General features: G+C 45.7%; 4 non-coding genes across 4 annotated transcripts; all 4 read right to left on the bottom strand.

Annotated features, from left to right (window-relative positions):
* Positions 1-13,229: 13,229 nt before the first annotated feature.
* Positions 13,230-13,301, bottom strand: TRNAG-CCC (transfer RNA glycine (anticodon CCC)). The gene has a single exon. It is a non-coding gene; the product is annotated as a tRNA-Gly (tRNA).
* Positions 13,302-14,835: 1,534 nt separating this feature from the next.
* TRNAG-CCC (transfer RNA glycine (anticodon CCC)) lies at positions 14,836-14,907 on the bottom strand. Its single transcript has one exon. It is a non-coding gene; the product is annotated as a tRNA-Gly (tRNA).
* Positions 14,908-15,454: 547 nt separating this feature from the next.
* Positions 15,455-15,526, bottom strand: TRNAM-CAU (transfer RNA methionine (anticodon CAU)). The gene has a single exon. It is a non-coding gene; the product is annotated as a tRNA-Met (tRNA).
* Positions 15,527-21,061: 5,535 nt separating this feature from the next.
* Positions 21,062-21,133, bottom strand: TRNAG-UCC (transfer RNA glycine (anticodon UCC)). The gene has a single exon. It is a non-coding gene; the product is annotated as a tRNA-Gly (tRNA).
* Between the last annotated feature and the right edge of the window lie 216 nt (positions 21,134-21,349).

Genomic DNA, 21,349 nt, shown 5'->3' with positions numbered 1-21,349 from the left:
TCCAAACAGCACAGCCAGGAACGCGGTCGTAGACTGCAGAAAAGAAAAAACAGGATGATTCTTCCGGCACTTCCCCCTTTTGTAGTCACATGATGGTGACGTCATCCTAGGGGGAAGTGCCAACAGCCCAGCTAGGTAGGGGTTCTGTAGAGCAGACTAGCTGCTCATGTATCAGGAATGGGACGGGGAGACCAGGACGAGGTGGTAATGGGCACGTACACGTGCACTTGCCATTCTTTCTGGTTTCAGCTGAATTTCAGACAACTTAATTTTAACCATTTGTGCAGCATGGAGCTACCTTCCATTATGAGTGGCTCATATTATTTACAGGCAGATGTCAGGCATAAATTAATATAAACTACGGTTCATTTAAATGTATTAATTGAAGAGGGCCAACTAATTTTTCATCTTTTACAGTTGGCTGGGAATCGAACCCGTGCCAACTGCTTAGAAGGCAGCTATGCTCACCACTATACCACCAACGCCCTCTGATCTGTGCACTCTCGGTTCTAAATATTAGGACCCTGAGTTCAATGACTATCTTGCACCAGCTTCAATGGTGCATTTGGTTTAGATACCAACATGAAAAGCAATAGAAAGTTTTTTGCAGAGGGTAAGGAACTAGGATTGAAACCAAGGACAAAGCTGTGCAGAAGGCAAGAATGGAAAGCTGCATTACAAATAATAGATATGAATACATAGAGGCAGCATGGGAAGCAAAACAGGGAAGAGAAATACAGAACATTCAATTAAATGCCCAGGAGATAGATAAGAGCAGAACAAAAAGGGAAGAATGAAATTCAAAGCATGCCCATAAAAGTGTTTGAAGGTCCCACCAGTCATTTATGCTTATTATTGTGTGTCTTTACTTTCAAAGTACAGGGTGGAACCTTTGACGATCCCTCTCTTGTATTTCAGCAGACACAGATATTTGAGAAGTCTTTTCTCACATAGCTGGCACAAGCTTGTGCTTTTCCTGATGCCCGCTAACGAAGGTGCATCCACACTAGCGTCCAGCATCCTGCCAACTATCCCATTGATATATAATGTAAAAAGCAAGGGGGCCATTGCACACACTTGGCAAACCCCTCGTTCCACTGGAAAGTCGATGGAGGATTGGCCATTCAGGCCCCACTGGACTTTAGCAAAATTGCTCTTGTGCAACCTCATAATTATAGTGAGCAATTCTGCTGGAATGCCTATCCTATTTAAACCTGTCCAGAGCATACTTCTTGGAACTAAATCAAAGACAGCCCGCAAGTCGACAAAAGCGACATACAGGCTGCCCTTGCCAAGAAGTACCGTCCCCCACCGCAACATAGTAAAACGAAACACCTGGTCAATGGTGCTGGTGGCCCTCCGGAAGCCTGCCTGGAAGGGGGAAAGGGAGTCATTTTCGTCCACCCATTCCATAAGTTTGTTTACCACCATCTTCCCAATTACTTTTTGGATAGTGGCAATCAAACTTATTGGCCTATAATTAGCCAGAAGGGATCGATCTCCTTTTTTATGGATTGGTATAATAATAGCTCCCTTCCATTGGTCTGGGACTAGCACACCTTTTGCGATGGCATTCCCCAATAGAAACACATACCTAACCCACCTGTTTTTGTTGTTTTTAAAAATATCCGAGGGTATCCCATCTAAACCGGGGGCCCTACCCCCTTGTGTGGAACTTATTGCGAGTTCAACTTCTTTGGCGGAAAACAAATTGTCTTTGGGAAATACAGCTAAAATTGCATCCCCTCCCACCGTCTCCTTTGTCTCTGCATATTGGTGCCTGAAATAGTTCACCCAAGCGGACTCTGCAACGTTATTATCTGGTTTGTTTGGGGTATCACCTCTGCCCCACTTCACTATCTTCCAGAAAAGCCTGGAATCCTTGGCTCTAGAGGCCTCTTTTAGTTCATCCCAATACTTCTCATCCCACGTTTTCTTTGCCAGGGAGATGCTTGTATTGTATTGCTTCCTTGCTGCTATAATTGCTGCCCTGTCCCCATTTCTAATAGCATTACCCAGGGTTAATCTGGCTGCCCTACACTCTCGGTTGAACCACCTAGCTGGTTTGGCGGGTGCAGTACGATTTCCCTTACATGCTCTCACAAAATGGGGTTTTAAAAGGGAGAAGAGATTGTTATGAATATCAGTAATTGTCCTAGATCCTGGGACTGTAGAGCTTGCTAGTTCCATGGAGACAATTGCATTATCCACCTCGGAAGCGATAGAGTCCATAGATGCTGCATTCGCCACACACATGGCCATTTAAGTCTGCGCATATCGTTTGCCATGTCTGGGAGCAACCCATCACTTGCTTGGAAGTTGGGCTGTGTTAACTTCCACCAGGTATGGGTCACACAAAGGGGGTTGTTATCACTTTCTATCCTGCCCTTGATTTCCATGTCACAAACCCCCTGCCAGAGCTTAAGACTACATATAACATAGTCTATCCTACTTCTGTTGTGACCATTATCATATGTACACATACCCTCCTTGTCTCCCTTTGTTCTTCCATTGAGGGCTCTCATCCCATGTTCCAAGCACATAGTATTTAGGAGAAGTATATCCTTCGTCCAGCGTTTAACAGAAGCTAGATTCAGATTAGGGACTCCCCATAGATTGTCCTCCTCCTGCCCCAATGGATCTTCAGTACTGTCTAAGGGTTCGAAGGTCCTATTTAGATCCCCAGCTATTATTATTCGATTTCCAAGGGACTTGGTTTGCAGAAAATTAGATAAGGCCTCTAAAGTGGGGGAACTCCCAGTATTGGAGCCTCTAGCATAGACATTATACAAATCTATCACACCCCACTTTGCTGAGGAAATTCGCAACATTAAAATGTCTCTACAACCCAGATCCCACATTTTAACAGTGGTATCAAAGTTCTGCCTAATCCAGACTGTGAGGCCTCCCATAGGTCCACCCCTGACACCTCTACTTGCTGGAATCGAAAAATTTAAATAACCTGGAAGATAGATAGGATCACAAGCCCATGTCTCCTGTAGAAAACATAGTTCAAACCCATTAATAAAATCAATCCATGATTGTGACATCAACTTACTCCCCAGTCCTGCAATGTTCCAAGATATAAAACTCCCTGGAGCAGATCCATCCCTGCATACTGTTCTTGTAATGGGCAATCTAGGGGAGTTCATTGGACTACCACCCTGCTCTCCCCAATTTTGGTCGTTACCCGTGGTATTTTGTTCAATTCCTTGAGAAACAGTAATGCTTAAAACAAATGGTTCCCCACTCCCCGAGTTTTGCATTAACCCCCCAGCAGCTTCCTCCTCAAATACAATCCTTTCGCCATCATTTGTTTCATTTGACACAACATCAGTGTTCAATGCAGGGACATCAGGGTTCCAACATGACTTCCAACAAGATGTACCTCCCCTGTTGTTCCAATAGCCAAACTTTGGTCAACAACCCCAATTCAAACATTGCATGCCTTCCAGATAGTTGTAGTTTAAATCATTACTGTGGGTTTGCCATTGCAATGGAGTAATGGATGGTAGAGCAACCCTTACCATCGGGGGGTTGTTAAAGCTGTTTCAGTTCCTAGGCCCTCCTACTTTGGCACATATTTGCCTTGGGTAAAAAAAGGTGAGGTCCACAATGCCAATTCCACCACTACTTGTACCCCAACCCTGCCTCGTTATCCAACCAGCCACCCTGGGGTCTTGAAAATTAATAATAATACAGTCCCCCCCCAAGTTTTTGGGAGTGTAGCCAATCCAGTCAATCCTCCTTACCCCTATTATCAACCCATCCACTTCCCCCGGTAATGGTCTAATTACCCTTAACCAGTGCATTACTTTGTTTTTGAGCATCTGGAAGGTTTCTCTTTGTCCAACCAAAAGAGGTGGTACATTGGTGAGGACCGCGATGAAGGGATGGGAGTCCGGGGTAAGATTCACAGGAGGTATCCTTTGAGGTGGCTTCACTGGATGAGTCGGTGGTTGTCTGGTAGCTGGGACATTGGGACAGGGTATAGGGATATTTGTTGTTTGCTGGGAGTTAGGGGGTACAGCCTTGCTTAGCCTGGAACCGTTAATACCCCCCTCTCCAACATTAGAGTGGCGTTTAAGAATGCTTGGTGTGGGCTGGGGGTTATTTGGAACAGTGGTACTATTTTACGGACACTCTTTATTATTGCCCTTTGGCACCGGGTCTGGGACCTTAGTTACTTCTTCGCCTGTACTAGTACCCGTACAGACTAGCACTACAGGATTAGGCGATTGACTTAGTCCCTTTTTCTGGGACACGTTTGTAGTTCTGCCTGACGGGGGTTTTAATTCTGAAATAGGCAGATTTTTTGTCTTTCCCGTGGTTTCCTGAACCTTGCTAGTATCAATTAATCTAGGTTGTGATTTGATTAATGACTTTGTGTGGAAAAAATTGTCTAAGGTGGCCTGCTCAAAATGATCCAAACGGTTAACTAGCTTATTAACTTGAAACTCTATGGGTGTAAAAGCGACCTTAATAGCTTTTCCAACTCGGGTATCAGTAGATCTGTCGAGAGGGCTTTCACAGCCAACCCCTTCCCCTGGGAGTCATTAGAAGAAGGGTTTGAGCTTGCCAAGTCTACATTTCCCCCCTCATTTGATGGGTCACCACTTTCGCTAACCCCACTATTCTCCTTTTGGGTAGGTAAAGGTTTTTTTGCGACTTTCCTAACCTTGTTAGGGGGTTTTGAGGAGTAACATTTCCTCGGAGCAGTACTCCTTTTTCTTTTTGCGCATGGTCTTGAATCAGACACACTAGCTTCAACTGTTCAGGATGGGGAGTCTATGGGATTTACAGATGGAATTGTGGACAGGGTGGTAATATCCGATCTCTGTGGCGAACCACCCTCAGGCTCCATAATTAAAGGAGAAACATTGGGTATTTCAAACACAGCAGGCAGGGTTATGGAGGACAAAGGGGTAACCAATGCCGGGAAGGCTTGCGGCAAGTGTTTTTCTGTAGAATTTTTAAGGAGCTCGATAGACAGCCTACGCTCGGCTCGTTTTTCTGCTAAGGAGATCTCCTTATCAATATCTTGGACAACACGCTTAAAAAATTTGTCTAATGGGCCAAGGATGGTTGGTCCACCCTCAGCCTGAGAGGGTGCCAAGTTGGTGCTATTTAGCGTAAGAGACATTATTTATGGCCCCCCACAACAAAACTACAAATACTTGATCACAATAGGGCACAAATTTAAATGAGTCAGTATGATCCACCAAAGTAGCAAGAAAATTATTGGTCCTACTGGTCAATGGGGTGGCCCAGCCCGGCCTCCTTCGGCCCCTGATTGCCACAGACGGTCCCGCCCTTGTCCCGGGCTTCTCCCGGTCGCTCCCGCGCAGCGGCAAGGACTACTCCTTATATGTAGGGGAGGTGTTCAAGGGCGGGGCAAACAGGGAGAGCGACCAGGTGGAGGTGATTACAGTGCAGGGACTCCTGGGCAATGGAGTCCCTGTCCCTCGCCTGGCGCTCGCAGCCCTGTACTTCCTCCTCCTGCCCACTGTGTCCAATGTTAAAAATCCTCAGGAAAGCGCCTTGTTACACAGGCGAAGCGGGACCCGCGCAGCGGGTTCCGCGAGGTCTCCCAGCAAAGAAAGGCAGTCCAGCGGGGGAAAAGCAGCACACAAGGGTTCTCCTTCCTCAAAGCACAGAAAGCGTCTCCCACTGCGCCAGCAACTTGCAGGCACCTTTCACTCGGTGCTCAAGGGCGGGGCAAACAGGGAGAGCGACCAGGTGGAGGTGATTACAGCGCAGGGACTCCTGGGCAATGGAGTCCCTGTCCCTCGCCTGGCGCTCGCAGCCCTGTACTTCCTCCTCATGCCCACGGTGTCCGATGTTAAAAATCCTCAGGAAAGCGCCTTGACACACAGGCGAAGCGGGACCTGCGCAGCGGGTTCCGCGAGGTCTCCCAGCAAAGAAAGGCAATCCAGCGGGGGAAAAGCAGCACATAAGGGTTCTCCTTCCTCAAAGCACAGAAAGCATCTCCAACTGAGGCAGCAACTTGCAGGCACCTTTCACTCGGTGCTCAAGGGCGGGGCAAACAGGGAGAGCGACCAGGTGGAGGTGATTACAGCGCAGGGACTCCTGGGAAATGGAGTCCCTGTCCCTCGCCTGGCGCTCGTAGCCCTGTACTTCCTCCTCCTGCCCACGGTGTCCGATGTTAAAAATCCTCAGGAAAGCGCCTTGACACACAGGCGAAGCGGGACCCGCGCAGCTGGTTCCGCGAGGTCTCCCAGCAAAGAAAGGCAGTCCAGCGGGGGAAAAGCAGCACACAAGGGTTCTCCTTCCTCAAAGCACAGAAAGGGTCTCCCACTGAGGCAGCAACTTGCAGGCACCTTTTACTCGGTGTTCAAGGGCGGGCAAACAGGGAGAGCGACCAGGTGGAGGTGACTATCTTGCAACAGATTCAATGGTGCATTTGGTTTAGATACCAACATGAGAAGTAGTGGACTGTTTTTTGCAGAGGGTAAGGAACTGGGGATTGAAACCAAGGACAAAGTTGTGCAGAAGAGAAGAAATGAAAAGCAACAGTACAAATAGTAGAAATCAGCATATATAGGCAGCATGGGAAGCAAAGCAGGGAAGAGAAAGAGAGAACATTCCATGAAATGCCCAGGAGATAGATAAGAGCAGAACAAAAAGGGAAGAATGAAATTCAAAGCCTGCCCATAAAAGTGTTTGAAGGTGCCACCAGTCATTTATGCCTATTATTGTTTGACTTTACTTTCAATCAATCAATCAATCAATCAATCAATTATTGACACTTATAAAGCGCGCTACATACCCGTAGGGTCTCAAGGCGCTGGGGGGGGGGGGGGGGGGGGAGCCGCTACTGCTCGAACAGCCAGGTCTTCAGCTTCTTCCTGAAGGAGAGGTGGTCTTGGGTCAGGCGCATGTCGGTCGGGAGGGAGTTCCAGGTCTTGGCGGCCAGGTAGGAGAAGGACCTTCCTCCTGTAGTCGCACTTCGGATGCGGGGGACGGCGGCGAGGGCGTGGTCGGCTGATCGGAGGTGGCGTTTGGGAGCGTAGAAGTTGACTCGGCTGTTGAGGTAGCTCGGGCCTTGGTCATGTAGGGCTTTGTGTGCGTGGGTGAGGAGGCGGAAGGTGATTCTTTTGTTGACGGGGAGCCAGTGAAGGTCTCTCAGATGTCCGGAGATGTGACTGGTTCGTGGGATGTTGAGGATGAGTCTGGCTGAGGCGTTCTGGATCCGCTGGAGTCTCTTCTGGAGCTTGGCGGTGGTACCGGCGTAGAGGGCGTTGCCATAGTCCAGTCGGCTGGTGACGAGGGCCTGTACCCTGTACTTTCAAAGTACAGGGTGGATCCTTTGACGATCCCTCTCGTGTATTTCAGCAGACACAGATATTTGAGAAGTCTTTTCTCACATAGCTGGCACAAGCTTGAGCTTTTCCTTGCTGGCAGCGTGGAAATGACAGCTTGGTCCTTGGAAGGAAAATCAAGCAAAATTAGCAGAGGATGGTTTCGATCCATCGACCTCTGGGTTATGGGCCCAGCACGCTTCCGCTGCGCCACTCTGCTCTGTTGTGAAAGTGTTCTTTTTATGCAGATAAGGAGCATTAAGCAGAGTAGCGTGGGATTGGTCGGGCTCTCACCTCATTTGCCTAAGTATATCGCAAGGCATGCTGGGTGCAGAAAAACGTCATCTTCCCCTCTCACAATCAGTCATAACTGAAAGTCCAGACCCTCTTAGGCAGTAGCCGTTTCAGGCCTTTATGAAGACAGCAGGTCTTGAACCCTCTCTCTCTCTCTCTCTCCCTCTGTGATCCTAGCACTAGCATGCTCAGCATTTGGCTTTACCTGGGAGCCAGAGATCTACCCGGTGAGGGCGAGGCTTTTGAGCGTTTGGGATCGTTCGGTACATGAGAGGACATTGGACTGGAAACTATGCAAATTTGAAGCATCCAACCTTCCTGATGCAGTCGGAGGCTCTTTCCATGGACATCTGCCTTTTGGATTCCTCGAAACTTGCCCTCTGATGAAACATTTTGTGAGCTGCAGTTACCTCCTACGTCTACAAGGTGGCGCTACATTCAGGTGAGGGCACAAGTATGCACAAAATGTTGGCGACTTTCGCCAGATTTATCGATGGATCTTGCATATTGTTTTCAGAGGCTAGATATTGGCTAGGAAATGCTTTTTAACATAGAGATGCTGGAGTTATAATGTGTGGTCGGGCCTCAGCCCTTTCATTGTCTGCCCACTGTAAATATTTTTACCAGCACATGTGAGTGGTGACTCTGCTTTATGAAACTTATCATATATTAGGACAATGAATATAGCAGAAGGGGCGATTGAGATGCTTGCCTACATATTTGTTTATTTTTTATATAACGGCTGATTAATCTGTTCATTATATTTCCATTTTGTGACATGCTGCATCAAAATATATCCTGCTTGCAGAATATGTAAGTATTTGTACTGCGTTGGCCGGGAATCGAACCCGGGTCAACTACTTGGAAGGCAGCTATGCTCACCACTATACCACCAACACCCTCTGATCTGTGCACTCTCGGTTCTGAACATTAGGACCCTGAGTTCAATGACTATCTTGCACCAGCTTCAATGGTGCATTTGGTTTAGATACCAACATGAAAAGCAATAGAAAGTTTTTTGCAGAGGGTAAGGAGCTGGGATTGAAACCAAGGACAAAGCTGTGCAGAAGAGAAGAATGGAAAGCTGCATTACAAATAATAGATATGAATACATAGAGGCAGCATGGGAAGCAAAACAGGGAAGAGAAATACAGAACATTCAATTAAATGCCCAGGAGATAGATAAGAGCAGAACAAAAAGGGAAGAATGAAATTCAAAGCCTGCCCATAAAAGTGTTTGAAGGTCCCACCAGTCATTTATGCTTATTATTGTGTGTCTTTACTTTCAAAGTACAGGGTGGATCCTTTGACGATCCCTCTCTTGTATTTCAGCAGACACAGCTATTTGAGAAGTCTTTTCTCACATAGCTGGCACAAGCTTGTGCTTTTCCTTGCTGGCAGCGTGGAAATGACAGCTTGGTCCTTGGAAGGAAAATCAAGCAAAATTAGCAGAGGATGGTTTCGATCCATCGACCTCTGGGTTATGGGCCCAGCATGCTTCCGCTGCGCCACTCTGCTCTGTTGTGAATGTGTTCTTTTTATGCAGATAAGGAGCATTAAGCAGAGTAGCATGGGATTGGTCGGGATCTCACCTCATTTGGCTAAGTATATCGCAAGGCATGCTGGGTGCAGAAAAACGTCATCTTCCCCTCTCACAATCAGTCATAACTGAAAGTCAGACACTCTAAGGCACTAGCCGTTTCAGACCTTTATGAAGACAGCAGGTCTTGAACCATCTCTCTCTCTCTCTGTGATCCTAGCACTAGCATGCTCAGGATTTGGCTTTACCTGGGAGCCAGAGATCTACCCGGTGAGGGGAGGCTTTTTAGCGTTTGGGAGCATTCGGGACGTGAGTGGACGTTGGACAGGAAACTCTGCGAATTTGAAGAATCCAACATTCCTGCTGCAGTGAGTGGCTCTTTCCATGGACATCTGCCTCTAGGATTCCCCTCAACTTGCCTTCTGATAAAATATTTTGTGAGCAGCAATTACCTTCGACAGCTACAAGGTGGCGCTACATTCTGGTAAGAGCACAAGTATGCAACAAAATGTTAGGGACTTTTGCCAGATTTATCGGTGGATCTTGCATATTTTTTTCAGAGGCTAGATATTGCCTAGAAATGCTTTTTAACATAGAGATGTTGGAGTTATAATGTCTGGTTGGGCCTCAGCCCTTCCATTGTTTGCCCACTGTAACATATTTATTACCAGCACATGTGAGTTGTGACTCTGCTTTATAAAACTTATCATATATTAGGACAATGAATGTATCAGAATGTGCGATTGAGATGTTTGCCTATGTATTTGTTTATTTTTTTATATATGGCTGATTAATCTGTTCATGAAATTTCCATTTTGTGACATGTTGCATTAAAATATATCCTGCTTGCAGAATATATAAGCATTTTCACTGCGTTGGATGGGAATCGAACCCGAGTCAACTGCTTGGGAAGCAGCTATGCTCACCACTATACCACCAACACCCTCTGATGTGTGTGCTCTTGGTTCTAAATATTATGATGCCGAAATCAATGACTATCTTGGAACAGCTTCAATGGTGCATTTGGTTTAGATACCAACATGAGAAGTAGTAGAACGTTTTTTGCAGAGGGTAAGGAACTGGGGATTGAAACCAAGGACAAAGTTGTGCAGAAGAGAAGAAATGAAAAGCAACAGTACAAATAGTAGAAATCAGCATATATAGGCAGCATGGGAAGCAAAGCAGGGAAGAGAAAGAGAGAACATTCCATGAAATGCCCAGGAGATAGATAAGAGCAGAAAAAAAAGGGAAGAATGAAATTCAAAGCATGCCCAGAAAGTTGTGTGAAGCTCCCACCAGTCATTTATGGTTATAGTTGTGTGTCTTTACTTTCAAAGTACAGGGTTGATCCTTTCACGAACACTCTTGTATTACACAGACACAGATAGTTGAGAAGTGTTTTCTCACATAGCTGGCACAAGCTTGCGCTTTTCCTTTCCGGCAGTGTGGAAATGACAGCTTGGTCCTTGGAAGGAAAATCAAGCAAAATTAGCAGAGGATGGTTTCGATCCATCGACCGCTGGGTTATGGGCCCAGCACGCTTTCGCTGCGCCACTCTGCTCCTTTGTGAAAGTGTTCTCTTTATGCAGATGAGGAGGCATTCAGCGGAGTGAAGTGGGATTGGTCGGGCTCTCACCTCATTTGCCTAAATATATCGCAAGGCATGCTGGGTGCGGAAAATCTTCATCTTCCTCTCACAATCAGTCATAACTGAAAGTCCAGACCCTCTCAGGCACTAGCCGTTTCAGGCCTTTATCAAGACAGCAGCTCTCCGACGCTCTCTGTCTCTCTCTCTCTCTCTCTGTGATCCTAGTGCTAGCATGCTCAGGATTTGAATTTACTTGGGAGACAGAGATCTACCCGGTAAGGGCTTGCCCGGTGTAAGGCTTTTGAGCGTTTGGGAGCGTTCGGTACATGAGAGGACGTTGGACTGGAAACTATGCAAATTTGAAGCATCCAACCTTCCTGCTGCAGTCGGAGGCTCTTTCCATGGACATCTGCCTTTTGGATTCCTCTAAACTTGCCCTCTGATGAAACATTTTGTGAGCTGCAGTTACCTCCGACGTCTACAAGGTGGCGCTACATTCAGGTGAGGGCACAAGTATGCACAAAATGTTGGCGACTTTCGCCAGATTTAACAATGGATCTTGCATATTGTTTTCAGAGGCTAGATATTGCCTAGGAAATGCTTTTTAACATAGAGATGCTTGAGTTATAATGTGTGGTCGGGCCTCAGCCCTTTCATTGTCTGCCCACTGTAAATATTTTTTACCAGCACATGTGAGTGGTGACTCTGCTTTATGAAACTTATCATATATTAGGACAATGAATATAGCAGAAGGGGCGATTGAGATGCTTGCATACATATTTGTTTATTTTTTATATAACGGCTGATTAATCTGTTCATTATATTTCCATTTTGTAACATATTGCATTAAAATATATCCTGCTTGCAGAATATATAAGCATTTGTACTGCGTTGGCTGGGAATCGAACCCGTGTCAACTGCTTGGAAGGCAGCTATGCTCACCACTATACCGCCAACGCCCTCTGATCTGTGTGCTCTCGATTCTAAACATTAGGACCCTGAGTTCAATGACTATCTTGCACCAGCTTCAATGGTGAATTTGGTTTAGATACCAACATGAAAAGCAATAGAAAGTTTTTTGCAGAGGGTAAGGAACTGGGATTGAAACCAAGGACAAAGCTGTGCAGAAGAGAAGAATGGAAAGCTGCATTACAAATAATAGATATGAATACATAGAGGCAGCATGGGAAGCAAAACAGGGAAGAGAAATACAGAACATTCAATTAAATACCCAGGAGATAGATAAGAGCAGAACAAAAAGGGAAGAATGAAATTCAAAGCCTGCCCATAAAAGTGTTTGAAGGTCCCATCAGTCATTTATGCTTATTATTGTGTGTCTTTACTTTCATAGTACAGGGTGGATCCTTTGACGATCCCTCTCTTGTATTTCAGCAGACACAGATATTTGAGAAGTCTTTTCTCACATAGCTGGCACAAGCTTGTGCTTTTCCTTGCTGGCAGCGTGGAAATGACAGCTTGGTCCTTGGAAGGAAAATCAATCAAAATTAGCAGAGGATGGTTTCGAACCATCAACCTCTGGGCTATGGGCCCAGCCGCTTCCGCTGCGCCACTCTGCACTGTTGTGAAAGTGTTCTTTTTATGCAGATAAGGAGCATTAAGCAGAGTAGCGTGGGATTGGTCGGGCTCTCACCTCATTTGCCTAAGTATATTGCAAGGCATGCTGGGTGCAGAAAAACTTCATCTTCCCCTCTCACAATCAGTCATATCTGAAAGTCAGACACTCTTAGGCACTAGCCGTTTCAGACTTTTATGAAGACAGCAGGTCCTGAACCCTCTCTCTCTCTCTCTCTCTTTCTCTCTCTGTGATCCTAGCACTAGCATGCTCAGGATTTGGCTTTACCTGGGAGACAGAGATCTACCCCGGTGAGGGCGAGGCGTTTGAGCGTTTGGGAGCGTTCGGGACGTCAGTGGACGTTGGACAGGAAACTCTCCGAATTTGAAGCATCCAACATTCCTGCTGCAGTGAGCGGCTCTTTCCATGGACATCTGCCTCTAGGATTCCTCTCAACTTGCCTTCTGATAAAACATTTTGTGAGCAGCAATTACCTTTGACAGCTACAAGGTGGCGCTACATTCTGGTAAGAGCACAAGTATGCACAAAATGTTAGGGACTTTTGCCAGATTTATCCGTGGATCTTGCATATTTTTTTCAGAGGCTAGATTTTGCCTAGAAATGCTTTTTAACATAGAGATGTTGGAGTTATAATGTCTGGTCGGGCCTCGGCCCTTCCATTGTTTGCCCACTGCAACATATTTATTACCAGCACATGTGAGTTGTGACTCTGCTTTATAAAACTTATCATATATTAGGACAATGAATGTATCAGAAGGTGCGATTGAGATGTTTGCCTATGTATTTGTTTATTTTTTTATATATGGCTGATTAATCTGTTCATGAAATTTCCATTTTGAGACATGTTGCATTAAAATATGTCCTGCTTGCAGAATATATAAGCATTTTCACTGCGTTGGCCGGGAATCGAACCCGGGTCAACTGCTTGGGAAGCAGCTATGCTCACCACTATACCACCAACGCCCTCTGATGTGTGTGCTCTCGGTTCTAAATATTACGTTCCCGAAATCAATGACTATCTTGCAACAGCTTCAATGGTGCATTTGGTTTAGATACCAACATGAGAAGTAGTAGAAAGTTTTTTGCAGAGGGTAAGGAACTGGGGATTGAAACCAAGGACAAAGTTGTGCAGAATAGAAGAAATGAAAAGCAACAGTACAAATAGTAGAAATCAGCATATATAGGCAGCATGGGAAGCAAAGTAGGGAAGAGAAAGAGAGAACATTCCATGAAATGCCCAGGAGATAGATAAGAGCAAAAAAAAAAGGGAAGAATGAAATTCAAAGCATGCCCAGAAAGTTGTGTGAAGCTCCTACCAGTCATTTATGGTTATAGTTGTGTGTATTTACTTTCAAAGTACAGGGTTGATCCTTTCACGAACACTCTTGTATTACACAGACACAGATAGTTGAGAAGTCTTTTCTCACATAGCTGGCACAAGCTTGCGCTTTTCCTTTCTGGCAGTGTGGAAATGACAGCTTGGTCCTTGGAAGGAAAGTCAAGCAAAATTAGCAGAGGATGGTTTCGATCCATCGACCTCTGGGTTATGGGCCCAGCACGCTTCCGCTGCGCCACTCTGCTCGTTCATGAAGGTGATCTCTTTATGCAGATGAGGAGGCATTCAGCGGAGTGAAGTGGCATTGGTCGGGCTCTCACCTCATTTGCCTAATTATATCGCAAGGCATGCTGGGTGCAGAAAATCTTCATCTTCCCCTCTCACAATCAGTCATAACTGAAAGTCCAGACCCTCTTAGGCACTAGCCGTTTCAGGCCTTTATCAAGACAGCAGCTCTCCGACGCTCTCTGTCTCTCTCTCTCTCTCTCTGTGATCCTAGTGCTAGCATGCTCAGGATTTGGCTTTACCTGGGAGCCAGAGATCTACCCGGTGAGGGCTTGCCCGGTGTGAGGCTTTTGAGCGTTTGGGAGCGTTCGGTACATGAGAGGACGTTGGACTGGAAACTATGCAAATTTGAAGCATCCACCCTTCCTGCTGTAGTCGGAGGCTCTTTCCATGGACATCTGCCTTTTGGATTCCTCTAAACTTGCCCTCTGATGAAACATTTTGTGATCTGCAGTTACCTCCGACGTCTACAAGGTGGCGCTACATTCAGGTGAGGGCACAAGTATGCACACTATGTTGGCTACTTTCGCCAGATTTATCGATGGATCTAGCATATTGTTTTCAGAGGCTAGATATTGCCTTGGAAATGCTTTTTAACATAGAGATGCTGGAGTTATAATGTGTGGTCGGGCCTCAGCCCTTTCATTGTCTGCCCACTGTAAATGTTTTTTACCAGCACATGTGAGTGGTGACTCTGCTTTATGAAATTTATCACATATTAGGACAATGAATATAGCAGAAGGGGTGATTGAGATGCTTGCCTACATATTTGTTTATTTTTTATATAACGGCTGATTAATCTGTTCATTATATTTCCATTTTGTGACATGTTTCATTAAAATATATCCTGCTTGCAGAATATATAAGTATTTGTACTGCGTTGGCCGGGAATCGAACCCGGGTCAACTGCTTGGGAAGCAGCTATGCTCACCACTATACCACCAACGCCCTCTGATCTGTGCGCTCACGGTTCTTAACATTAGGATCCTGAGTTCAATGACTATCTTGCACCAGCTTCAATGGTGTATTTGGTTTAGATACCAACATGAAAAGCAATAGAAAGTTTTTTGCAGAGGGTAAGAAGCTGGGATTGAAACCAAGGACAAAGCTGTGCAGAAGAGAAGAATGGAAAGCTGCATTACAAATAATAGATAAGAATATATAGAGGCAGCATGGGAAGCAAAACAGGGAAGAGAAATACAGAACATTCAATTAAATGCCCAGGAGATAGATAAGAGCAGAACAAAAAGGGAAGAATGAAATTCAAAGCCTGCCCATAAAAGTGTTTGAAGGTCCCACCAGTCATTTATGCTTATTATTGTGTGTCTTTACTTTCATAGTACAGGGTGGATCCTTTAACGATCCCTCTCTTGTATTTCAGCAGACACAGATATTTGAGAAGTCTTTTCTCACAAAGCTGGCACAAGCTTGTGCTTTTCCTTGCTGGCAGCGTGGAAATGACAGCTTGGGCCTTGGAAGGAAAATCAAGCAAAATTAGCAGAGGATGGTTTCGAACCATCAACCTCTGGGTTATGGGCCCAGCACGCTTCCGCTGCGCCACTCTGCTCTGTTGTGAAAGTGTTCTTTTTATGCAGATAAGGAGCATTAAGCAGAGTAGCGTGGGATTGGTCGGGCTCTCACCTCATTTGCCTAAGTATATCGCAAGGCATGCTGGGTGTAGAAAAACGTCATTTTCCCCTCTCACAATCAGTCATAACTGAATGTCAGACACTCTTAGGCACTAGCCGTTTCAGACCTTTATGAAGACAGCAGGTCTTGAACTCTCTCTCTCTCTCTCTCTGTGATCCTAGCACTAGCATGCTCAGGATTTGGCTTTACCTGGGAGCCAGAGAGTGAGGGCGAGGCTTTTGAGCGTTTGAGCGCGTTCGGTACATGAGAGGACGTTGGACTGGAAACTATGCAAATTTGAAGCATCCAACCTTCCTGCTGCAGTTGGAGGCTCTTTCCATGGACATCTGCCTTTTGGATTCCTCTAAACTTGCCCTCTGATGAAACATTTTGTGAGCTGCAGTTACCTCCGACGTCTAGGAGGTGGCGCTACATTCAGGTGAGGGCTCAAGTATGCACAAAATGTGGCGACTTTCGCCGGATTTATCGATGGATCTTGCATATTGTTTTCAGATGCTAGATATTTCCTAGGAAATGCTTTTTAACATAGAGATGCTGGAGTTATAATGTGTGGTCGGGCCTCAGCCCTTTCATTGTCTGCCCACTGTAAATATTTTTTACCAGCACATTTATTTTATTTATTTTATTTCTTTCGATTTGTATAGCGCGTTATAACCCAGGGGTCTCTAAGCGCTAGTCCGGTAGACACCGCAGGAACCTGAACAAGACACTTCCCAGAAATGTATAGCCCACCCCAGGCCTTCTGGAAAAGAACAGTCTTCAACCTCTTCCGAAAGGACAGCAAATTGGGTTCTTTGCGCAAGTCCGCCGGTAGACTATTCCAAACTGCTGGGAGGGTGTTTGAGATGGCACGACCACCCACTGTCGCCAATCTAAACCGTGGTTGCGTGAGAAGGGTTGCCTCAGCCGATCTTAGCACCCTGGCAGGTTTATATGGAATCAGGCGGGTCTTAATGTACCTTGGTGCCTTACCATAGAGAGATTTATGTGCAATACATAACCCTTTGAAGAGCACCCTCTGCCTTACTGGGAGCCAATGTAGCTCACGCATAAGTGGGGACACATGCGTGCTCCTGGGTTTCTTATGAATGAGCCTAGCGGCATCATTCATCACCATCTGAAGTTTATCCAGGAGTTTTTGGGGTAAACCCAAATAGAGCGAGTTGCCGTAGTCCAATCTTGCCAGAATCATTGCGGAAACCGCCCGTCTCAATGTGGAATAGGACAGTAATGGCGCAAGTTTTCTGAGTTGGCGGAGCAGGCCTACACAAGTTCCTACCACCGTGGTGACCTGTTTCCGCATAGAAAGTTTGTCATCCACATGGATGCCTAGGCTTTTTACTGCCTCTGCCGGCTCCGGGGCGGTCCAAGTTCCCTAGGCCAGAATCCATCGTGCCATGGATTGCCAGCGATGGTAATAGGAAGAACCTCCGTCTTGTCCGGGTTAATTTTTAGGGAGTTCAGCGACATCCAATTAGCTGTATGCTTCAAGATGGTTTGCAGATTTGCTGGCGCCCCAGGAGCATTATCCATTTGGATAATGATTTGGGTGTCGTCAGCATAGTTGTATACCTGGCAATCCATTTGATTCAGGAGTGCAATCAATGGTTGAAGATATAGATTGAATAGCAGGGGCGACAAAGCCGACCCCTGTGGCACTCCACATGAGATTGGTGTTGCAGTAGAGAGCAATTCTCCCAGCTGAACTCTTTGTGTCCTCCCTTGTAGAAAAGAAGCAAACCAGGCGTGGGCTGTGCCCTGGATGTTGAAGTCCCTCATCCGCGACAGGAGTTGTTTGTGGCAAACGGTGTCAAACGCCGCGGAGAGGTCTAACAGCACCAGGGCGCCGGGTATCTTCTTGTCTGCCCTATTCCGGAGCTCATCTATGATAGACAGCATGACCAGTTCCGTGCTATGATTTGCACGGAACCCCGATTGATTTGGTTCCAGCAGACCGTTCCTTTCTAGGTGGTCAGAAAGGTCGGCCAAGACATGCTGTTCCAGCACTTTAGCCAGGAAAGGGATCTGGGAAATAGGCCTAAAGTTTTTTAGGCATTTCACGTCTGCCCCAGTCTTTTTTAGCAGAGGGATCAACCTTGCTTCCTTGAAGGCAGTAGGGACCTTTCCTAATGCTAAGGATGAATTCAAAAGAGTCAGAACCTCCTCTTCTATTCCTGGCATAGCCAGTTTGAAAACATCAGGGGGACAAGGATCGGCCTGGGAGCCAGACTTAACTCTCCCAATGAGCAGGGACAGTTCCTCTTTCGTAATGGGAGGAAGACAATCCAGAGGTCTGTCCACCAGCTTTTTAGCCGACGTAGTCAGTGGGGGGCAAGCATATATGGGAGTGGAGGCAATTTCCGAAGTAAGATCTTTAATTTTGCTAGTGAAGAAGTTCTGAAATCTCTGACAGTCCTCTAAAGTGAACTCCGGCCTTTGTTCTTTTACTTTCTTGAGTTCATTTAGGACTCGGAAGGTTTCCTTTTGAGGATCTATAGCTGTGGTGATCCTATCCTCATAGAAGACCGACTTCCTAGCTATTATTGCCCGCTTGTAGTTTGCTAATTCTAGCATATAAAGACTTCTCGCCTTAGTATCGTAGGCTCTACGCCAAGCTCTCTCCATCTTGCGTAAAGCTCTCTTTTTTTCCCTTAAAGAGTCGTTGTACCAAGGGGACCTCCGGCCTCTATTTACTAGACTAACCCTGCGTGCTGGCGCCACATGGTCGACCGCACTTCGAAGTCTCTCCTCTAGATTACTACATGTGAGTGGTGACTCTGCTTTATGAAACTTATCATATATTAGGACAATGAATATAGCTGAAGGGGCGATTGAGATGCTTGCCTACATATTTGTTTATTTTTTATATAACGGCTGATTAATCTGTTCATTATATTTCCATTTTGTTACATGTTGCATTAAAATATATCCTGCTTACAGAATATATAAGTATTTGTACTGCGTTGGCCGGAAACCGAACCCAGATCAACTGCTTGGAAGGCAGCTATGCTCACCACTATACCACCAACGCCCTCTGATCTGTGCGCTCTCGGTTCTAAACATTAGGATCCTGAGTTCAACGACTATCTTGCACCAGCTTCAATGGTGCATTTGGTTTAGATACCAACATGAAAAGCAATAGAAAGTTTTTTGCAGAGGGTAAGGAACTGGGATTGAAACCAAGGACAAAGCTGTGCAGAAGAGAAGAATGGAAAGCTGCATTACAAATAATAGATATGAATACATAGAGGCAGCATGGGAAGCAAAACAGGGAAGAGAAATACAGAACATTCAATTAAATGCCCAGGAGATAGATAAGAGCAGAACAAAAAGGGAAGAAAGAAATTCAAAGCCTGCCCATAAAAGTGTTTGAAGGTCCCACCAGTCATTTATGCTTATTATTGTGTGTCTTTACTTTTAAAGTACAGGGTGGATCCTTTGACTATCCCTCTCTTGTATTTCAGCAGACACAGATATTTGAGAAGTCTTTTCTCACATAGCTGGCACAAGCTTGTGCTTTTCCTTGCTGGCAGCGTGGAAATGACAGCTTGGTCCTTGGAAGGAAAATCAAGCAAAATTAGCTGAGGATGGTTTCGATCCATCGACCTCTGGGATATGGGCCCAGCACGCTTCCGCTGCGCCACTCTGCTCTGTTGTGAAAGTGTTCTTTTTATGCAGATAAGGAGCATTAAGCAGAGTAGCGTGGGATTGGTCGGCTCTCACCTCATTTGCCTAACTATATCGCAAGGCATGCTGGGTGCAGAAAAACATCATACTAGCATGCTCAGCATTTGGCTTTACCTGGGAGCCAGAGATATACCCGGTGAGGGCTTGCCCGGTGTGAGGCTTTTGAGCGTTTGGGAGCGTTCGGGACGTGAGTGGTCGTTGGACAGGAAACTCTGCGAATTTCCACCAACGCCCTCTGATGTGTGTGCTCTCGGTTCTAAATATTACTTTCCCGAAATCAATGACTATCTTGCAACAGCTTCAATGGTGCATTTGGTTTAGATACCAACATGAGAAGTAGTAGGATGTTTTTTGCAGTGGGTAAGGAACTGGGGATTGAAACCAAGGACAAAGTTGTGCAGAAGAGAAGAAATTAAAAGCAACAGTACTAATAGTAGAAATCAACATATATAGGCAGCATGGGAAGCAAAGCAGGGAAGAGAAAGAGAGAACATTCCATGAAATGCCCAGGAGATAGATAAGAGCAGAAGAAAAGGGAAGAATGAAATTCAAAGCATGCCCAGAAAGTTGTGTGAAGCTCCCACCAGTCATTTATGGTTATAGTTGTGTGTCTTTACTTTCAAAGTACAGGGTTGATCCTTTCCCGAACACTCTTGTATTACACAGACACAGATAGTTGAGAAGTCTTTTCTCACATAGCTGGCACAAGCTTGCGCTTTTCCTTTCTGGCAGTGTGGAAATGTCAGCTTGGTCCTTGGAAGGAAAATCAAGCAAAATTATCAGAGGATGGTTTCGATCCATCAACCTTTGGGTTATGTGCCCATCACACTTCCGCTGCGCCACTCTGCTCCTTTGGGAAAGCAATCTCTTTATGCAGATGAGGAGGCATTCAGCGGAGTGAAGTGGGATTGGTCGGGCTTTCACCTCATTTGCCTAATTATATCGCAAGGCATGCTGGGTGCAGAAAATCTTCATCTTCCCCTCTCACAATCAGTCATAACTGAAAGTCCAGACCCTCTTAGGCACTAGCCGTTTCAGGCCTTTATCAAGACAGCAGCTCTCCGACGCTCTCTGTCTCTCTCTCTCTCTCTCTCTGTGATCCTAGTGCTAGCATGCTCAGGATTTGGCTTTACCTGGGAGCCAGAGATCTATCCGGTGAGGGCTTGCCCGGTGTAAGGCTTTAGAGCGTTTGGGAGCGTTCGGTACATGAGGACGTTGGACTGGAAACTATGCAAATTTGAAGCATCCAACCTTCCTGCTGCAGTCGGAGGCTCTTTCCATGGACATCTGCCTTTTGGATTCCTCTAAACTTGCCCTCTGATGAAACATTTTGTGAGCTGCAGTTACCTCCGACGTCTACAAGGTGGCGCTACATTCAGGTTGAGGGCACAAGTATGCACAAAATGCTGGCGACTTTCGCCAGATTGATCGATGTATCTTGCATATTGTTTTCAGAGGCTAGATATTGCCTAGGAAATGCTTTTTCACATAGAGATGCTGGAGTTATAATGTGTGGTCAGGCCTCAGCCCTTTCATTGTCTGCCCACTGTAAATATATTTACCAGCACATGTGAGTGGTGACTCTGCTTTATGAAACTTATCATATATTAGGACAATGAATATAGCAGAAGGGGCGATTGAGATGCTTGCCTACATATTTGTTTATTTTTTATATAACGGCTGATTAATCTGTTCATTATATTTCCATTTTGTGACATGTTGCATTAAAATATATCCTGCTTGCAGAATATATAAGTATTAGTATTGCGTTGGCCGGGAATCGAACCCGGGTCAACTGCTTGGAAGGCAGCTATGCTCACCACTATACCACCAACGCCCTCTGATCTGTGTGCTCTCGGTTCTTAACATTAGGATCCTGAGTTCAATGACTATCTTGCACCAGCTTCAATGGTGCATTTGGTTTAGATACCAACATGAAAAGCAATAGAAAGTTTTTTGCAGAGGGTAAGGAACTGGGATTGAAACCAAGGACAAAGCTGTGCAGAAGAGAAGAATGGAAAGCTGCATTACAAATAATAGATAAGAATATATA

This window comes from Lissotriton vulgaris, unplaced genomic scaffold, assembly GCF_964263255.1.
Source record: "Lissotriton vulgaris unplaced genomic scaffold, aLisVul1.2 SCAFFOLD_975, whole genome shotgun sequence".
NCBI classification, from domain to species: domain Eukaryota; kingdom Metazoa; phylum Chordata; class Amphibia; order Caudata; family Salamandridae; genus Lissotriton; species Lissotriton vulgaris.
This window is presented reverse-complemented; position numbering and strand designations above follow the sequence as displayed.